The sequence below is a fragment of the Aotus nancymaae genome, unplaced genomic scaffold (assembly GCF_030222135.1).
Source record: "Aotus nancymaae isolate 86718 unplaced genomic scaffold, 86718_ANA_hifiasm-v0.15.2.pri h1tg000057l, whole genome shotgun sequence".
NCBI classification, from domain to species: domain Eukaryota; kingdom Metazoa; phylum Chordata; class Mammalia; order Primates; family Aotidae; genus Aotus; species Aotus nancymaae.
The window spans coordinates 8,242,236-8,258,461 of NW_026988471.1; the positions used below are offsets into that span (position 1 = coordinate 8,242,236).

The 16,226-nt window shown below is 36.8% G+C and overlaps 1 protein-coding gene and 1 non-coding gene across 3 annotated transcripts in view; one reads left to right on the forward strand and one right to left on the reverse strand.

Moving 5' to 3' along the window:
* The window catches only part of MBOAT2 (membrane bound O-acyltransferase domain containing 2), a 135,763-nt gene that overhangs the window by 104,881 nt on the left and 14,656 nt on the right, over positions 1-16,226 (reverse strand). The gene's annotated exons all lie outside the window — the stretch shown is intronic.
* LOC135269846 (small nucleolar RNA U13) lies at positions 5,861-5,965 on the forward strand. Its single transcript, XR_010338096.1, has one exon. It is a non-coding gene; the product is annotated as a small nucleolar RNA U13 (small nucleolar RNA).

Genomic DNA, 16,226 nt, shown 5'->3' on the forward strand with positions numbered 1-16,226 from the left:
CACAAAAAATGTGTAACGGCTCTAATGAAACAGAAATTCACATAACTGTCCAAAGCAGATATCCTGCTCAAAGAGCTACACTTGAATAAATGGAAACGCAAAACATTCTTGGGTGGGAAGACTCAGAATCATAAAGATGTTAATTTCTCCCTATGTTAATCATTAAATTTAAGTCCATATGATAAAAAATGTCAACAGGATTTTTAAAAAGAAAAATTGATTTTAAAATTAATATAGAAATACAAACATGTGAGATAGCCAGAAAATTTATAATGACTTTCCTTTCAGAGACTAAAATACATTTTTTAAAAGCTGGAATGATGAACAGATGAATAGACAGATCAGTGAAATATAACTAGAATTCCAGTGATAGATCCAAACACATAATGGGTATTTAAAGTATGATAAAGGTAATATCTGAAATGTTTTGAGTATAACACAAACTCTGGAAGCAATAAAAAATAATTAGATACAATTTCATCACATAAATATAAAAAATTCCTTCATGGCAAAACCATAAGCAAAGTCAAAGGACAAACACCAAACTTAAAAGCAACAGCATAAGTCCTATTACCAAGAGCTAATTTCTTTAATCTGTCTAGAGCTCCTACATATCATAATAAGAACAGTAACCATATAATAGAAAAGTAGGCAGAGCACAGGTATGCTCAGATCTCAGAAAAAGAATCACAAACGATTCATTCATATGAAAAGATGCCCAAACCCTATAATAAGAGAAATGGAAATTAAAATCAGAGTAAAATAACATTTTCACCTATCAGAGAGACTTCAGCAGTACTCTCTACTGTCAAGTGTATAAGGAAACAGGCACACTAAACATTGTTGAACTATTTAATATACACTGACATAACATTAATAGAGGACAATTTGGAAATAGGGAAGATGATGTATTTACATTTAGAAACATGTATTGCAACACAGTGATGATAGAAAAATTGGCAAAGACAGAGACTACTAAAGCATGGTACATTAAGTGAATGGAATGAATCCTCTCTAACAATCACAAAGAATGAGGCAGCCCAGTACTAAGTACTAAGATGAAATGATCTTTCAGATACCCCATAGCAGTAATCGTTTTCCTTGGTAAAAGAACCCAGATTTTGTTCAGTAACCAGACCAGGCAGCCATGTGTTTTAATAAAAGCTAGACTATTCCCTAGTCTCATGGGATGAATAGTGACTGGTCTCAGCCAATCATCACCAATAACTAATTCAAGGAATGTTACTATGCTGCAATTCTGTTCAATGAGAAATGTGGCTGGGGATTATCGGGAAAGTCTTCCTCACTCTTAAAAAGGGATACAACAAAGATACTTGATTTTTGCCTATGGACTTTGCCATGTACATGAGACACACCGAAGGGAAAAGGCACCTGGGAATCATCTAGCGGGCAGCCTAAGAGGAATAAATAGGAAAGCAGAACAGAAAGATTAGGGAACCCAGGCCTTAATGAGGTTGCTGAGCCACTGAATTAACCAATTTGGAAAGCACACTATCTCTGGATTTCCAAGAAGTAATAGACCTCTACTTTAGAATATCTCTGGGAGAATATCAGTAACTGGGAGCAATGGCAGTCCCTCAGGGTGGAGGATGGAGTAAAAGGGAGACCATTTCTCATTATTTACCCATCTCCCTTGATATTTTGCAACATGGGCATTCATTATCTACCCCCAAATAGAAGATTTTTTAAAAAATAATACATGCTTGTTTTCAAATTTCCAAACAAAAAACTGAGCACCAGAATTTAGGATAGTAATTACCTCATCTCCCTACACTAAATCTGCATTTCATCCCACTAAATTTTATGCAATGGCAACAACACCTTAAAGGATGCAAGCATTTTCAAACATTTCTAGGCCATTGCCATAGAAAAAAAAAAACAAAACCACACTTTCCAAGCATAATGTAAGCAGAAAGTTGGCTCTATTGCTTAGAGCCAGCTTCGGTAAGGTAATGCAGAATATCTAATCCAAAAAGTATAGCCTCCTCATAGATTATGAAGATGAATTCAAAGCTACCAACTGGGGAAAGTGCTTTTTAAAAACCAGCACAAAAATGTATAGATTACCTAGAAAGAATAACACTCTGCACAAAATTCAAACTGAAAACATCCAAAACTGAATTCTTTACTGCACTTGCACCTGACCAATCTCATCATCTTAGCAAATCTGCCTCATTTCCTCCTGGATCTCCTATTTTACTTAATGGGGTCACTTCTATCCACCTCCTCAATCTAGAAACTAGAACTTTTATTCGTACTTTTTGGGATCCCAAAATACTTTTAAAATAATTTCTGGATGTGCTTATATTAAACCATCACTTACTGGCCTGTGAGTCTAACTTTCCCTTTTGATTGTGAGCTTCTAATGGCTTGGGAACAAATTTTATTCATCTATGCATTCCTACCAATCCCTGAATGGAAGGCCTGGCTCCATCTGTGCTTTTCATTTGCTGAAAGGAAAATGGGGGTGAAGGGGAAGGAGCAAGAATAATGCCTCAAGAGTTTGTTTAAAATCAAGGGGAGCAGACTAGCAAAACAGCTCGTATTTATCTTTCATCTTTCCTAAAGGGCTTATAATTCTTAACATTAATTGCTACAACTAGAAACTTCATAACCAGAAATATAAAATAAATACAAGAAGCATAAAGACACATTCTATTCAACATTTTGTAAACACTTCTTGTATAAGTACAATGGATGAACAACACAGCCATGGTTGTCCCTGTACTCACAAAATTTATAGGCCAGTAAAAAAAAGACAATTAAATAAACAATACAAAAAAAAATGATGACCACTAAGTCTTGTTAGGCAGAGAAGCAGCATCATGAGAACACCAAGTAGAGAGATATATTTGCCATGCTTCTCTTAGGACTATATCTTATCTCCTGAATTATATGGCCACTGCCCATTCTAATCCCACCTATACCAAATACACTGGGTTCAGCCAGCAAGAAGCCCTGTTCTGCCAGGACAGGCCTGAACATCAAATACAACATCCTCTCCTCTTCCTCCTCAGATGACAGCACAGAAAACTGCCAATCTACAGCCCAGACATCCATAAACTCCATGCTAAAGCTGATGTTGTTAAAAACATCCAAACTCCCAAAGGTTGATTAACTCTCAAATCCCTAAGTATATTCTCAGATCATCCATAGAAACCAAAAGCAGTGAGCTTTTCCAAATGCACAGAAACAGAAGCAGAAAACAAGTGATTTAATCAAGGCACCTCAGAGATTAAAGGTGGGCACCTACCTACCAGGCTAATGAGTACTTGTCTCATTTTGGTCTCTGTCTTAACCAACTATGAAAAATTCCTATGAACTGAGAAGAATTTATTTATACTTCCCCATGAAATTAAAAGGTACTAGATTAACTGCATCCACAACTGCTAAAATATGAAGCCCAAGTAAAGGTTAAACTATGAAGCTTCAGTAGGTGACCTATTGAAATAAACACAAGCCAGATAAAAAATAAGTAAGGCTCAACAACACACACACATCCCAAAACATCACACAGAACACAAACGCACAGAAAGGATGGGCCTGCTTCCTATCCAAACACTGTCAACCTTGCTCTGACAAATGAAAAGCCGAGCAGCTCATCCCCGAACAGGATAAAGGGGGGATGAATACAAGAACAAGGAAGCCCTTCCATAAAGTGAGTTCGGAGTGTGTCTCTGTGTGTGCATATACATTCACACGTTTAGTCTCTTAGGTGGTTACAAATAATACCAGCAAATCAGAAGACCTGCTGAAGCGAAAAAGAAAGTAGTCTAACTTCATAATGACTGCATATGTGAATCAGGTATATCCGTACAATAGGATATTACTTAGCAATAAAAAGGAATGAACTATTGACATACACAACAGCATGGATGAATCTCAAAATAATTATGTGGAGTCAAAGAAGCCAGAAAAAGAGAAGAATGTCTACTGTATGATTCTATTTATATGAATTTCTAGAAAATGCAAACTAATTTACAGTGACAAAAAGCTTATCAGTGGTTGCCTGGGAATGGAGGCCAGGGAGAGGCAGGAGGGAGACAGTACTGACGGCACAAGGAAACTGCTGGGGTGTCAGATATGTCTATTATCTTTACTGTGGTGACGGCCTTATGGGTGGATACCTACATCAAAACAACAAATTGTACATTTTTAGTATGTATAGCTTGGGTGTCACTTGTACCTCAATAAAGCTATTTAAAATTTTTTTAATAAAAAGTTCACATTGACCACCACTAGGTTTAACTGAAACCTTGCAATTTGATTGAGATCACTTTCCTTCTCAGAAGGGTATTTCACTGCAGTTACATACCATGCTTTGCGGAAAAGCAATTTTGGAATAAATACAGATGTGGAATACTGAAGTGTCTATATTTCTTCCCCATTCATCCTTTTCATGGCTTAAAAGAAACTAGAGTATTTTAGAGAAAATTCCCATCACTTCAAGTTTCTTACAGAGGCTCTTAGAACTCGATAAACATCTAATTTTTGGAAAAAGGGGACCTCAGAGACCATCCTGTCCAACTTTCTCAATTGAAAGAAATAAACTGTAGAGCCCATTCCGTGACAGGGAACTCATCCAGTCCTATGGTTCTGAAGTTAGCTCTATGTTGCTGACACCTATCTCTGTAATTTTAGTCTTGACCTCTCCACCAAACTTCAGACATTGACTTGGCTGCCAATTAAACTACCTCTCTAACAAGTAACTAAAATTTATTATGGCCAAAAGGGAACTGCTGATTCACCACCAACTTCTCCTCCAAGTTTAACCATCTCAGTAACTGTACCAACACACTTTGAGCAAAACCTAGCAATCGACCCTTGACTACTCATTTCCTGCCTTCCACATGGAATCCACACTTAAGTTCCTTAGCTCTGTCTTCAAAACACATTGCCAAAGCTGGCCCGGGCTCTGTCTCCACTGTTGCCATGGCTTCTTGCCTGGACAACAGCTCTTGAGGGTCCCCATTTCCCCTTCTGCCTCTACCAGTCAGTCCCTACACAGCAACCACAGACATGAGGTCATCAAGCCCAGACCTAAAATACTCTACAGATTGCCATGATTAAAATAAAATCCCAACTTCATTCTACCCTAAAAGACCAAGGCCTCTTCCACCTCTCCATCCTCATCTCGCACCATTTCTCTCACTGGCTATATTCCAACATATTGACTGTCTACAACACACTAAACTCATTTCCACCCCAAAACTTACACTTCCCCACCACCACACCTGGAATGCACACAGATATTTCACCATTCACAACTCAAATAATATCTTCCAAAGCTTCACAGACCTTACAATCTAAAGCATCCCCAATCACTTGTCATGGACCCTATGTTACTGACTTCATAGTACTTTTCATTATCGAAAATTATCTTGTAAAAAATTTTAATTATTTACTATATTTGCTAATAAAATTTATCTATTCACTCATTCATTCCTACTATGACCATCAGAAGCATTAACCCAAATAAGAATTGTGATCCTTTCCTAATTTAACTTGAAAGCATTCCTCTCCAGGTGTCCAGGTACTACTGGGTAGAAAGCACCCACCTGAGTTGAACGATGAGGACACATAGACACAGGGAGAGGAACAAAACACACCGGGGCCAGTCAGGGGGTGGGGAGCAACGGGAGAGAGCATCAGGACAAACAGCTAACGCATTCAGGGCTGAAAACCTAGATGACGGGTTGATAGGTATAGCAAACTACCATGGCACATGTATACCTATATAACAAAACTGCACATTCTATACTTGTATTCCAGAACTTAAAGTAAAATAAAAATTTAAAAAGCACCCGCCTTCAAAAAAGTGGGGCTGGAGTCTATTTTGATCCTTTTGTAACTCCTAAGTGTGATGATTGGGTTTCCACACTCATATGTGGGATGTGCTTTCCTCAAATCTTTTTTACAGCATCAGCACACTACCTACCTGATACTTAAAAATAAAGGTCAAGTCTTCAAATTATGCTTCTAAACAAGGAAAAAACTCCTCTACTGGCCTGCCTCATTATCATCAGATTTCCATTAGATACAATATCAACTTATAAATATGTTGATTTGATTTTGAAATTACACTGCTTCCCACTAAAATAGTATTTCAAAGAAGGATCAGGTCAATATAAAAAGTATTAACTTTTAATGATTCGATTGGGATCTGTGGTATCTTGCCTTTGGGATATTTAACCAATAATCGCTTATATAATACACTAAATGAACCAATTTAGTTAGGCATTTTTAATTTCTTACTTTTCTTTTTTAGAATTTTTAAGTTTTCAGACACTGCTATCAAAAAATCACAAAAGATTATTTTGCCTCAATGTCACACACGATGAATGATCTTCTAGTAAATCAATAAAATAATCACTGGGATACACATTTTATAAAAACCGGGATTTTTATCCGTTTTGTTCATCTTGTCCCCCATACCTATTCCCAGCACATTATCAGCTTAACAAGTATGTGTTGCTAGATATATGCAAGCTCATGTTTCCTTTTATCTTACGCAGATCACTGTATTATTCCAAATTTAGGGGAGTACTGCCAATATGTGTAATCTCTTCTTGCTATTGCTTGATGCCATTATAATATTAAGCATGAGCCGAACAGCAATTCTAAATCACAACTTTTTGACTTCCAAACTATACAGCGACATGTGGCAAATCAATGGCAAGAGATCAACACAGATTCTTGCATAAGGTGTGATCAACATAGATTCTTTCATGTTGTGCTGACAACGCAAGACTCAACATGGAGTCCTGATACACAGACTCCACTACTAATACACCTAACAACAGTGTCTGCTTTACGGCTAGGGAGAAAGCCGCAGATAGAAAACCATCTGTGCATCCCGGACTATAGACTGCCAGAATATCACATTTTACACCAACTCCAAGGTGAATGTTAAATAGCCCTACACAGCTGATAAAGTCACCATAATTAAGTAGTCAAAGGCAGCAAGCATCAATCATAGAAAAGTAGCTCAGTTTTGGTATGCTGCAAGTAATTTATACTAACGAAAATTAAAGTAGTCAAGTTTGTGAATAGTTTAATAAAAATTATTCCTAAAACATTACTCTTGCCCTCAGATTTATAAGAAAAAAAGCAGTAGAGATGCAACTAGTTTGTGGGAACTACATATAACACAGTGAACACAAGTGGGAATGTGTGCCATAGGAATGCACCTACCGCATCACAGCAGGCTGACAACAGTGGATCTGAAGCAAGCAACTCACCACCACCCTATCAACCCTAAAGACAAATCCTTGTTCCAGCCCTGACCAAGTAACCTCCAGCATTTACAACCTCTTTATGCCATAGTTTCTTAATATGAAAATAAGAATAATCCCTATCTATACTTGTAGATTATAAAATTTATAAAGAAGAAGAAAACAAGCAAACATGCACATCTGATCCTTTGAGCAATATAGTCTGCCTACCTGGCCAGCTGGACTGAGGTAGAACAGGTTCAGAGCCCACTGGCAGAGCTCCAATACAAGGTAAAAAAAAAAAAAAAAAGTAAACAGGCAAGTGTTTAAAAACCAAAACAACCTTTTTATAAAATATTATGCATTATACCACTCCACATCCATCAAGATGCCTACAATCAAAAAGATAGTAAGTGTTGACAAGAATATGGAGAAGCTGGAATCCTCACACACTACTGGTGAGAACATAAAATGGTACAGCCACTTTGGAAAACCGTTCCTCAAAATGTGAGACATGGTTATCAAATGATTCCCCAAATTCCACTCCTAGGTATATACATGAGAGAACTGAAAACTTAAATCTACACAAAACTTCCACAAAAATGTTCACAGCAGCATTATTCATAATAGCCAAAATGTGAAAACACTCTAAATGTCCATCAACGAATGGATAAATAAAATGTGGTCTATCCACAAAATGGAATATTATTTGGCAATAATAAGAAATGCACACTGATATGCAAAGATAGATAAACCTTGGAAACATTATGATAATGAAAGAAGCCAGACACAAAAGACCACATATTGTATGATTCCACTTACATAAAACATGCAAATCTATAGAGACCAAAAGTAGATGAGAGGTTGCTTAGGGCTGAGGGATTTGGGGAAATGGGGAGTGACTCTTAATGGTACAAGGTTTCTTTTTGTGATGAAAACATTCCAGATTAGACAGCGGTGATAGTTGCACAGGTCTGAGTTTGTTAAAACCACTGAATTGTACACTTTAAATGGGTGACTTGTATGGTACGTGAATTATATCTTGATAAAGCTATTTAAATATATTGTGCATTATCTTTGCATAATAATGATAGCTCTCAGCCATCAAATATGTCTCATCAAGATGAAATAAGGATATGCTGTCAGCTGAAATAAGGATATACTGTCACCCCCAAGAGCCCCATTCCATGTAGTTCACAAAGTCCTGTTACAGCCCCAGGCCCCAGGAACAAGAGTCTTTCCCGGGACATTTCTACCAGAGCCTCAGAGAAGACGATGCTCTCCCTTCCCAGGATCACAAGTGGAGCTGGTTTCAAATGACCTGCTTCTATGACAGGAAGGAATGGGCCAACACTCGAAGAAAAGCTGAATGTGAGAGGGGGTGGGGCAGTGGGATAAGGAGGGAGGAACAAACAGAAAGGAAAGAAAGGAGGGGAAGACAGAGACGAAGTACACAGTATTTATTGTTGGACTATCTGCATCTAGCCATGCTGGCTAGCTGAACTGGGTTTCTGTAATTTGCTTTAGGGGTGTCCTAATATGTTATTACATTATGAACTATTTCCCTATTTAACTGATGAACTTTCTAAAGATCTATACACAAAACTAAATCCCAGGCCTTTTTTATTTAATAAAAAGACATAAGAAACATTGGAAAGAGCACACATAACTCAATAGTTAATGAAGACAGACAGACTCAGATCCAAATATGAGTAGTGGGCTTACCTAAGTGTGACCCTGGGTACACACCACTCAACTTCCCCAAAACTTAGTTACTTCTGTAAAGTGTGAGCCCAGGTTTAGTTTCCTCTCAGATAGGCTGCTGTCTGGACTGAGTGAGATAACCCATGGCAGGGTCTCAATACAGTACCTAGCAAATGAAATGCAAACATATGGCCCACCATTACTAGTAGTCAACTTGTGATTTATCACAGATGTATTTACAGCATAGGAAAGTTTTGTTTTAGAACAAAGATCTAGTAGATAAGACCTAGAGAAAGCTGTACCACACTTCACAAAAAATATTTCTCATTCATTTGGAAAGCATTATTCCTAAGGTATGTCTGACTTTGGTCAGAGTAAGTTTTTCTTAGCCTTATCTGTAATCACTTTTGGAAACCACTCCTCATTTGCAAATAGTTCTAGACAACTGTTTACATTGCTAAGCTTTCTTTGCTTATATGACACTGGGTACTACTGCACCCACCTGGCAGAATTCCCTCCATCCATCTACTTCCAGTGGATATCACTAACTTAGCTCAGACGTAAAATCTCCCCAAAAGTGACCATGCAGTCAATCCACCTCTGAGTTCATTCATTCATTCAACAAAGATTTAATGAGAACCTACTATGTGCCAAGTACTGTACCAGGTGCTAGCGATGCAGAGGAGAATAAAACAGGTGCCTCTTCTCTGTGTTCTCATAAGGACCTGTCCTTCCTCATCAGAACACAAACCACTCTGATTTCCAATTTCCTAATTACTTCTTCGTAAGCCCTCAGAGACTCTAAGCAACCTGGGGGCAGGGACCATAACAAATCTGATTTCACTGCATCACACTGTTTTGAATAATAAGTAATGGAAAAAAAAACTGAAATAGAATGAGGTGTCTGCACAGTATAGCCACGGTACAACTATCTGCATGGTCAGAGAGACTCATGCATAGCAAACTCTGAAATGACTTTACAGGTCACTGAGACTTCCATCTGTGCAGAATACAGCCTGCCACTGAGGTACTTGCAGCATCTAGAACTTGATCAAAATTATATGATACAGATATAAAATTATATGATACAGATGTAAAATACACATTTATTTTCATAAATTCATATTGTACTTTCATTGCGAATATGTCTATATAAAGTAAGGAAGAATAAAACTGCACACAGACTAGCTAAAATGGAAATTTCATAGGTGAAATGCACCAATTCCATACAAAGATCAAACTACTATAACTCACCCAATATGAAATAAATAATTTAAATAGCCTTGTAACTGTTAACAAAACAATTTGGAATTTAAAATCTCCTAGACAAAAACATCTCTAGGCCCAGACGGTTTTACTAGAGAATTCTATCAAATGTTTAAAAATGAATTAATACCAGTTTTACACAATCCCTTCCAGAAAACAAAAGAGAAATGAATCCTTCTCAATTCAATAAAGGGAATGTTCTAGACTCATGGAGACTAAAAAGCATGCAAACTAAACACAACTGAGATTCTGCACTGGACCCTGTTGCTACAAAGGACTTGATGTGATAACTGGTAAAACTTATATAAAGTCTGAAGATTTGATGACAGAAATTTATTAATTTCCTAATTTTGATGGTCATTTTGAGATTACACAGAAGAATGTCCTTTTTTGTAGGAAGTATCACAAAAGTATTTAGAAGTGATGGGGCAACATTAGTCAGCAACTTACTCTCAAATGGGTCAAGAAAATGTTCTCCAAATTGTACTTGTAACTCTTCTGTGAGTTTAATATTGTTTTAAAATTTAAAAAAATTATTTCTTAAGATAATATAGGAAGATATCTTTACAATCTCAGCATACAGAAGACTTTTCTAAACTACGTACAAAAATATCGCAAATCATGAATAAAATGTAATAATTTCAATCACACAGAAATTAAGAACTATGAATAGAATATTATTCAGTTTTTAAAAGGAAAGAAATTCTGGCTTTTATGAGGTCCCATAACATACCTCATATGTGAAAACATAAATTACCTTGAAATCATATGCTTAGTGAAATTAAGTCAGTCACAAAAAGACCAACACTATAGGTTTCTACTTACATGAAGTATCTACAACAGTCAACTTCATAGAAACAAAGGCCAGGGGCTGGAGTGAGGGGAAAATAGGGAGTTGCTTAACGAACATACAGCTTCAGTTCTGCAAGATGAAAAAGTTCTGGTGATCTACTGCTCAACATTGAGAATATACTTATCACTACTGAGCTGTGCGCTTACAGATGGTTAAGATGGTAAATTTCATGTTTATTACCACATACATACATATATTTGTGGTTAACACTATGAAGAAAGCAAGGAAATGATGAACACAATATTCTAGAAGCCATTCCTCTCTGGAATGGGGTCTAAAAAAGGCACACAGGGAGCTTAAAAGGGTTTTCCTTAAGTTGGAGTGCAAGTGGCTTTCATCATCCTCTAAAAGCGTGCATTCTCCTGCAAATCTAATTTTTAAAACCAACTCCTCAGGAAAGGGAGGATGTACTAATACAAAAAGCTCTAAAAACAAATAACTAGAAGGGAAGGAAGGGAAAAGAAAAAAACATAAATTCTCCCAATATTATTAACTTAAAATTCTCTTTTCTAAATAATAATGAATCAATTTCTATAATGATTTAAAGTTCTAAGTGGTACTGGCCAAATTTTATTTAATTTTATATAACTACCTTTTAAATGGAAGCCAAATAACATGAATCCTTCAGCTTCCCTATCTTCATCACCAAAACAGGAGGAGTCAGACAGGAAAGCCAGTCATCTCCATTAGTCTAAAAAAGGGGAAGCAGAAAGAGGTGCTGAGGGCCAGTGTTCTCCTGGAGAAAGACGGAAGCTGGCGGCTACACAGAATGCAGCTTGCTCAGAGGACTCCCACTCCTAACCGGTTTCCCTCTAAGAAAAAAAATGTAAGGCTTAAAATACATGTACATAATTCCTTAGGGAAAAAAAAAAACTAAAATTTCTAGTTCCTTTTCTCAACAGCTTTAAGACATGCAAATCAAATTCTGAATCTTCCACTGCTCAACTGGCTATATTAGCTGGGACTCAGGTTAGACACAGAAAGGTCACACTGATGCTGACTGAAAAATCACCTACATTTTACTCTTTTTATTTGTACTCATAATGTTTTCAGGGGGGAAAAAAGTTTGATTTAAATTTTTTTCATCATTCTAATCAAATTGCCACAGGCTCTTTATTCTATCAAACCAAATTCTTATTCTGAAAATAAATGGAATTCTTTAAAGATAAAAATGTGTAACCCCTAAATAGAATCTTGAGCCCTGCTCTATACCCTGAACTCCAGACTCACATTTTCAATGGTCTACATATTTATACCTCAAAGTCTAACAAGCATCTGAAACTTAACATAGTCCAATGGAAAACCTTTCATATCCACCTCTTCCCATGCTCCAAAAGGCACTTCTCTTCCAGTCCTCTCCACCCTGTCCCTAGCTCCCCACAATTATCTGCCTAGCTGCTTAGATCAAAAACTTAGGAAGCATCATCCTTGAGTCTTCTTTTTTTCTCATACCCACATACAATCCACCAATAAGTCATATCAGTTCTACCTTCAAGCATATCCCAAATGAAGCCACTTTTCACCACATCCCCTCATTACCATCATCACCGAGCCTAGACTACTGTGACCACAAGCCAACGCCTCTCCCTGACTCAACTTTGCCCTCTACATAGTAGACAGCTTCTTCAGAGGTAAACTAGAGTAGCTAATTTCTCCATTCAAAGCATTTACAGCTTACCCCTATGCATAGGCTGCTTCTTCCAAAGAGTGCAATATGGAAAGTGGGAGTAAAAAGAGAAACTTTACAATGGATCTGACAGACACTGTCTCAGCCAGGTGATCAACTAAAATCAACAGTCATCAGTCATACTGAAAGTACATACCCTTGGAATGATATGATGAAAACAACACTTCATCTTTGTGGTCTTCCTCTCAAACACCCATGAGCACAGACTCATCATAAGAAAAAAATTTGATAAATCCCACTGGAGACATTCTACAAAATCCACGACCAGTAATCCTCAAAACTGACAAGGTCACCAAAAAAAAAAAAAAAAAATGTCTGAGAAACTGCCACAGTCCAGAGGAAGCTTAGGAGACACAATGACTAAATGTAATATGAGCTGGGCGCGGTGGCTCGCATCTGTAATCCCAGCACTTTGGGAGGCTGAGGCAGGCTAATCACTTTTGAGACCAGCCTAAGTAACATAGAGAAATATCATCTCTACAAAAAATACAAAATTAGCTGTGCCTGGTGGCACATGCCTGTAGTCACAGTTACTAGGGAGGCTTAGGTGGGAGGATCACATAAGCCCAGGAGGTCAAGGCTGTGGTGAGCTGTGATCGCACGACTGCACTCAAGGCTGGGTGGTAGAGCAAGATTCTGTCTCAAAAAAAAAGTAATACGGTAACCTGCATAAGATCCAGGAACACAGAGAGGACTCCATAGACTGAATGTCTGTGTCCCCACAAAATTAATATATTGAAGCCCTCACCCCCAATGTGATGGCATTTGGAGATGGGGCCTTTGGAAGGTAATTTGGGTTAGATGAAGTTGTACAGGTAGGGCCCTGAACTGACTGGACTAGTGCCCTTATGAAAAGAGACACAGAGGGCTTGCTGTCTCTTTCAGCAAGAACACATCTAGAAAAGGCCACGTGAGCACACCCCACAACGGGAAGAGAGCCCTCACCAGAACCCAACCATGCTGGCACCTGGATCTCAGACTTCCAGTCTCTAATCTGTGAGAAAATAAATTGCTGTTGTTTAATCCACACAGTCTCTGGTTTTTGTTATGGCAGCTAACACACACAGAGCTTAACCTTAAGTAAAAATAAAGCAATCTATCAAATAAAATATAGAGTTTAGTCAATAATAATGTATCAATATTGCTTCACTAGTTGTGACAAATGACCATACTATGTTAACAAGAAGAAAAACTGGATGTAGAGTATATGGAAACTCTCTGTACTATCTTCACAACTTTCTGCAAATTTAAAACTATTCTAAAACTAAAAGTATATTTTCAAAAATCTGATGGCTTCTTATTATATTTATATTCTGACCAAAGTCCTCCCAGTCTCTTCCACTCATCATCTAACACAGCTTGCTCACTCCGGCCCACCACGTTCACCTTTACAAGGGTTACACAGGATACGAGTTACACAAGCGTACACATCTGTCAAAATTGATCAAACAATACAATTAAGATCTATGCATTTCACCATATTTACATTATATTTGATTAAAATTTTAAAAAAATATATGATTGCCAAATGAAAACTCTGATGACCTAAAAAGTACCCTTGAATTTGGTGGCTGAAAACACTAACATTTCTTTTGCCCTGGAATCTGGAATTTGGGCAAGGTTCAGCATGGATACCTCATTGTTTCTCTATCTGGCATCAGCCAGAGACTGGAAATATCTAAAGTCTTGCTCATTCACACGTCAGACAGTGGATGCTGGCTGTCATCTGCACTTTAGCTGGGCCTGTAGGTTCAAACACTTACACAAGGCATCTTTATATGCCCTGAGAGTCCTCACAATATGGTGGAAGATTACAAAATTTTATGTTCAATATGAGCCTAATTTTGTTTCGATATACACACACACGCTAATAAAAATATATTAACAAAAGCTTTCTCTGGAGTGAAGGGTAATGGGTGATTTTTAAATTTTCTATTTATACTTTTTTTATTTTACAAGTTTTATATGATAAAGATGTATTACTTTCTAAATCAAATGAGAAATGTACAAACTAAATTCAGTTCCCTACTAGGGTACATAACACATTACTGAAAACACAAATGAAATTAGAAATGCAAAAATGTTAAACATATTTGCATGTTATAAAACAAAAACTAGTTATGAAGTACTTCATTTCACCTCACTTTTTAAAATACAGATGAACTGAACTTTGGCTTTGTCCTTTGTTAAGCCCAAATCCCCACTATTTTGCTTTGGTTGGGGTCTTGGCCTTCAAAAGGCCAATGGCCTAATGTCAACTTCCTGGTCATTTGTAGCACCCTTAAATTGGTGGAGGTCAGTGGCCACCTGAGAGCCTAAACTACTATCATTTCTGATCAGCAAAGTAACATCAAAAATACAAAAACTGCATGTAATTCATACTTACTAATATATGAACAACAACTTTCAAATACATATAAACACTCTACAGTTACCTTGGAGTATACAGTTAATAAATGACTTTATATGATTTATATATTTCTATTGTATCAGTTTAAATATTTATTTTGTTACAAGAATAAAATACAATAACTGAGAATAGGGAAACAAATGAGTTAATGTGAGTATTGAGAAAGGGTTCATTATATGATAACTTTTGGAAGAACATATCCTTTGAGCCAATTATTTTAAGAAATCATTAAAAGATTTGATTATTTCATAATATATTATTTGTAAACTTGTTTAGCGTGCCAACATTAAACAAAATAACCCTTAGGAACTGTATTTGATTTTTAGTTATTTAATTCCATTCAAATAATGAAAAACAGCTTATTTCACAAAAAGGCACCATTTGTGAATTCTACACATCCTTTGAGAATGAATTAAAAGGCCAATAACTAGCTCTGACATCTCAATATTGTGAGGAGAAAAAAATCCTAAATTCATGCATAATAATATCCATAATGAATCATATACAATAAAAATATATAAGGTATATGCAGAAAAAATGAAAGTGTTAAAGAAAACTGGAGTATCTAAAACAAATGTTGTTTTCACTAATCAAACCTGAAATTAAGTCTTAGAATGTTTTAGTAAGATAGTTCCTATTGTTTCGAATCTATGGAAAGAAACAAATGTTTGCAGAAATGATTAGATGACACTGTCAATCATTTTCAGGAGTTGACAAAGAAATCTGAGATTTGCCTGGCTGATATTCAGCTTTAACTCAATGTTGATTTTAACACTATCATTAGACATTTGATCAAAAATGTGATTTGATGAGCCCCTATTTCATGCAATCTTAGATAATACATTTCCAGCACGCCACCTGCATCCTTCAGTTATGCTCCTTTCTCACACCTGACACACCATCAGCCAGCTAACGTCAAATGAGTCTACTGCATCTAAAGAAATGGTATTCTGGGCATGCCTCATGGGTTCTATCGTTGCTCAACAGAATAATTTATGAGAGCATGCTTATTACTAAATTAGCCATTTTATTTTCGGTACATCTTAGTAAACAATAGCGGCAAATAAATAA